The sequence below is a fragment of the Hibiscus syriacus genome, unplaced genomic scaffold (assembly GCF_006381635.1).
Source record: "Hibiscus syriacus cultivar Baekdansim isolate YM2019G1 unplaced genomic scaffold, ASM638163v2 tig00112518_pilon, whole genome shotgun sequence".
In the NCBI taxonomy this organism is placed as follows: Eukaryota; Viridiplantae; Streptophyta; class Magnoliopsida; order Malvales; family Malvaceae; genus Hibiscus; species Hibiscus syriacus.
The window spans coordinates 277,421-283,420 of record NW_024063354.1 but is presented as its reverse complement, the minus strand read 5'-3'; positions in this window follow the sequence as shown (position 1 = coordinate 283,420).

The window sequence follows — 6,000 nt, the reverse complement described above, 5'->3', positions numbered from 1 at the left end:
CTATCGTTAGAAAATAAATGATCTTAGTAGCTTGAAATTCTAATGTTAGAAAATAGAAATAATCTTTGAAGTTGTTGATTATTCACTAGCTGATTCAGTTTTGCACTCTAAATTGCTTGAAAGAACAATCTTTCAACATGCAGTGATTAGCCAATTACTCTGAAATAGCGACTTTATTGATTTTAGTCACTGGCTGATTCAAGTTTTGACCTGAATTGTTCGAGAATAATCTTTCTACATGCTGGTAGCCAATGATTTTTAAACAGCTTTCGAGGAACATTACAGGCCTTAACCTTGTTGATTTTAGTCATGGTTGATGACTTGATTCGTATTTTGACCCTGAATTATTCGAAATAACAATCTTTCTTCATGCTTGGGGTAGCCGATGACTCTTTCATAGCTTTCAAAGAACACTCAAACCCCTATTGACCATAAGGTACGTGTTTTATTCCATTCTTCAGTTAAAAGATAGTTAATGATCAACCTTTCAAGAACTGAACGAGGAATTTGAAGGTTTTGCAAGTATTGAACTGTGTGAATCCGCATAAGGAAGTGTTACGAGGAAAATTAGTGTGCTTTTTACTTGATTATTGATTACTTTTCCATCTTTGATCTTGTTTATATAAATAAAGTGATATTATGATTATCCTCCTATTGAACAAAGTCCTTGTTCGAGTTTAACTTATTTGAAATATTTTAAAGAGAGACTGCAACTGTAAGACAATCTGTGGCGAGTTGCATTCTATATCGTTTAGAACTTCTTATGTCTGTACTTTGCTATGCGAACAATATTTTTCAAACCACAGAATTTTATTTGGATGAAGAACTTCTTATACTGTTACTTGATCTTAGCCTAAATCCATAGCTCTTATTTGCTTGTTACCATAAAATCCTTGAAGTAACATTTGAGAATTTGGACTTTATTCTTTTTCTTGTTTGAATGTGTCTGCTTTTAGAACTTGTTTTATTTTCAATTTGTTAATGTTAGTCCTGTACTGATGTTAGATAATCATTATGTTTGTGAATTCAGGATTTTTAAAGCTCCAAATCAGTGAATACTACATTTATGGACCCTTTGTTTGCACTTGTCTACTATTTTTTTTCCTTGAAAGGTTGATTCTCATAGAGTTTTAGTGAACATTACCCAGGTTTGTTTTCTTTGAACCTCGTTTCTTTGAATGGTAAAATTGTAAATTTAATTCATGATTTGATCTAAAATTTATATATACTTATCTAATTTTTAGTAGGTTGATTATAATTGTTCAGACGTCCAAATAATCAAAAGACTCTTAGATTAGAATCGATCCTAATTAACCAACTCACCATGGCATGGATTAATGGATGTTATATATTCATAACTTGTTGTTAGGTTATTTTATTATTTGTATTTAAATCTCTCCACAATTAAAGATAAGAATATTTTAATTATCAATATAAAGATTTAGTAATTTTTAGAGTGATTAGTTCATACAGTACAATGATTGTATAGAGTTCTAATAAAGTATGAAAGTCAAAACTTTGTAAATATTTAATAAGGTTGACTCATTATGCATTAATTATTTAATTATGCATTATATTTTATTAATATTATAGACAGAATTATTTGTTCACAACGTTGTTCTACTAGAGACATGCATAGAAAAAAAGACAAAACTTTGTAAATATTTAATAAGGTTAACTCATTATGGTTAAAGAAAATTATCATTGATAGTTGAGATCATGTCATATGTAATATTGTCGGTGATACATTTTTTAGTAAAGTTGATACTTATAATGATTTTACTTATGGAAAGAATGAGTTATTTTATACATCCAAGATTGAGCACGACTTGGATACGTTTGACATTTGTTGCGTACTAATACCCTTAAAGTGTTTAGTGAAAGAGGTGGACAACTTATTTGTCATGATGAAGAATTTGTTTTTCGATCCATATTAAAAAAATTTCATCTTATTTTATACTTTTAAAATTCGTGTCAAGGTGAAACTTGTTCGAATTTGACGCAAATTTTTTTGACACATTTATACTTATCGTATTAGGTTTTTATTAAAAGTGTGAAACCTAAGTGGAGTAAAATTCATACTACACAAGTGTTCTCTATTAAAAGCGTTCTCTATAATTAAGTAATTATACCTATAAATAGATAAAATGGATTAAAGTTATACAGTAAGTTGGTTAAGTCAAGCATATTCACTATTCTTTTTTCTCGATATTAGTAAAAAAAATTATCTTATTTTAGTAATATTTTATTTTAGAGTTTCTACGTAAATCTTAATACCTCTTTTATTATATAATTATTTCCAACTTTATCTTATAACATCGAGCCTTTAGGATGTATCCTGATAAGATTGAATCCAAACTATAACGACAGTGACCTACAAAGGTGCCCCATCGGTAAACTAGCCCCGACCATATAAAAAAGGAAAAAGAAATGTGACTAATTGTCGGGGTTGAAAGGTTTGATCGAAAAATGTTTAGGTCAGGGGTGACTCTCCCAGTTTAGGGTCAGGGTATATCTAAGACCTAATTGGAATTTATTCTAGAATTTACAGATTATCCACAAAGAGAGACAGTGATAGAATTCAATGTAATGCTTCTGTTTAGGTTCTAAATTTATCTATAATATTAGCAATTAACATTTGAATTTGAAACTCCAGAAATACGAAATGAATAAGAGTTGGATGGATTTCTCAAGGGTAAGCGTCGAATATCGAAATGGAGTCGAAAAATTTCTAAATTTAGCTTTTCTGAATGCAAGCCAAGAGAATATGATTCTTTGCCCTTGTAAGAATTGTGTTAACATTAACTGGCACATTCGTGAAGTTGTGTACGAGCATCTAGTTATTTTTGGATTTGTTCGGGGGTATAGAAAATGAATCTTTCATGGAGAGTTTGTATCAGATAGATCTGTTTCCATGAGTTATTCGACTTATCCAGCTCCTTCTCACCATCCAACTTTTAGAGAATATGACATGGAAGGGATGTTACGAGATGCATTTAATATGCACACTCATCAGCCGTATGTTACAGAAAATTATTGTCAGAATGATGTTAATGATTTCATTGAGATGGGAAGAATTGGAAGTGCTGAAGAGCCAAATGGAGAAGCGGCAAAGTTTTACAAGTTGCTGAATGAAATGAATGAACAACTTTATGAGGGATCAAAGTTTTCAAAGCTTTCTTTCTGCATTCGTCTTTTTCACTTAAAATGCTTGGGAGGGTGGACTGGTAACTCCTTTACGCAATTGTTGGAGTTACTAGGAGAAGTGCTTCCTTTTGCAAAAATCCCTCAATCATGCAAAGATATGAAGAAAATGATAAAAGATTTGGCTCTTGGATATGACAAAATTCATAGTTTCCGAATGATGTATGTTGTATTGGGGTGATCGAAAAAATCAGGACTCTTGCCATGTATGTGGAAAATCTTCGATGGATGATTAGGGAGGTAGAAAATGTTACTGAGGATGACTCAAGCACGATCAAGAAAAAAACCGATTAAGATTCTGCGATATTTTCCTCTCATACCTAGGCTACAAAGATTGTTTATGTCCTCCAAGACTGCTGAGTCTATGAGGTGGCATCATGATGGAAGAACCGATGATGGATTATTACGGCATCCAGCGGATTCTTTAGCTTGGAAGTCATTTGACAACAAGTATCCAAGTTTTGCGAGAGATCCTCGAAATGTCAGGCTCGGTCTTGCAACTGATGGGTTTAATCCATTCAAAATCATGAGTACTTCGTATAATACTTGGCTTGTTGTACTTGTTCCATACAATTTGCCTCCCTGGATTTGCATGAAACAATCATCTTTCATCTTATCCATGATAATCCCCGGCGAGAAAGGCCCCGGAAATGATATTGATATTTACATGCAACCGCTAATTGTAGAGTTGAAAGTTATGGGAAGGGGTCGAAACGTACGATGTGTTGACAAAGGAGACTTTAATTTACGCGCGACTTTATTATGGACAATTAATGATTTTCCTGCGTATGCAAATTTATCGGGTTGGAGTACCAAGGTCGTTACGCTTGTCCTTGTTGTGCTTAGAAACATGTTCGAAGTGGTTGGTTAATGGAAAGAAGTTCTCTTATATGGGACATCATCGTGGTTACCTGATAACCATAGATTTAGAAGTCAAAAGAATATGTTTGATGGTGATGAAGAGTTTCGAAACTCCTGACCAAACAACTGGCTCTCAAATATTCAGAATGTTGAAAAATATCAATTTTACTTATGGAAAGATGAATCAACCAAGTAGTGCACGATCAAAGAAAAAGGGAAAGCAGGTCAATGAAGAGGTTGAAGTTGACGAACAAACTGATGATGAGTCTGATGAAGAGGATGATCCAACGAGGTAGACTTGTGGAAAAAGAGTATATTTTTCGAGTTGCCTTATTGGAAAAAGCAGATTTTGAGACATAATCTTGATGTAATGCATATTGAGAAGAATGTTTGTGAGAATATTATCAGGACCATTCTGAATGATGGCAGAAAATCTAAAGATAATCTTAAGAGTCAACTTGACTTAGTGGATGCGAATTCGACATGATCTTCATCCGCAATTACGTCCAAATGGAAGAAATTTCTTATCGCCTTCTATTTTTTCTCTTTCGAAGAAAGAAAAAGAAGTATTTTGCACGATGTTGAAGGATATAAAAGTCCCATATGGGTATGCATCAAACATTTCTCGATGTGTCAATGTTAAAGATCGAAGACTTTATGGTTTAAAGTCACATGATTATCACATATTAATGCAAGATTTACTACCAGTAGCTGTTCGCGGTTGCATGTCGAGTAAGGTGACGTCTTGTATCATTGAACTTTCTAATATAATGAAAGCCATCTGTGGGAAAGTTCTAATGGTTAAAGAACTTGATAAACTACAAGATCGAGTTGCCTTGACTTTATGCAACTTGGAGAAGATATTTCCACCTTCATTCTTCACAATTATGGTGCACTGCTAATTCATCTTCCTCACGAAGCAAGAGTTGATGGTCCAGTTTTCTATCGATGGATGTACCCTATAGAGAGGTGTTATTTGAATTACACGTTTCAAATTACTACTGATTATACCTCTCACTCAAATGTATTTACCTAGTATGTTGTTTTGTGTATAGGTTCTTGGGCCAGTTGAAGTCTTATTGTCGTAATAAGTGTTATCCGGAATGATCAATTGCTGAAGGGTATTTGGCAGAGGAATGAATGAAATTTTGCTCTAGATATTTAGAAGATGTTGAAACAAGATGGAATAGACCAAATCGAAATGATGTGTTAAGTACTGATGACTTACCTCAACATTATTTCTTTGGAAGTTCTGGTCAACCATTAAAGAAAGTTGAAATTGCACACTTAGATGACACGTCTTGGGTACAAGCACATCGATATGTTCTTTTCCATCACGATTCAATAGATCCCTTTCGCACGTAAGTCTTTCGGACCCAATCTTAATGAAATCTCTTTATCTTTTATATGTCTCAATTTTTAACGACATAATATTCTTTATAGTGAGTTTAAAGAAGTATTGAGATCTCGAGCACGCTCCTGAAGATTAAATCATCGAGAGCTACATAAAGTTATTCACATAAACTTTTCATGAATGGTTAGGCCAGACGGTAAGCAACTAAATCTTATGGAACACTTATAAATTATATACGTCTTGCTTTTTATATCGACGTCAATGCAAATTAATTCACCATTCATGTGTAATAGGTTTGGAGTGGGAGAGAAGTTAGTGAAGAAGTTAAATGGCTTTCTCAAGGTCTGAATAGAATAGTTAAAAGATATAATGCCTTCTTCATTAATGGGTTCAGGTTCCACACGAAATCTCGTGAAAGATTAAGAAGGACACAAAATTGTGGAGTCGTAGTTACTTCGTCAACTACAAGTTATGCTACTGTAAGGGACAATAATACGCAGGAGGGAGAGGTCGATTATTATGAAAATCTTACGGACATTATCGAGTTAGATTATTGTGGAAAACGAAAGGTTGTACTGTTT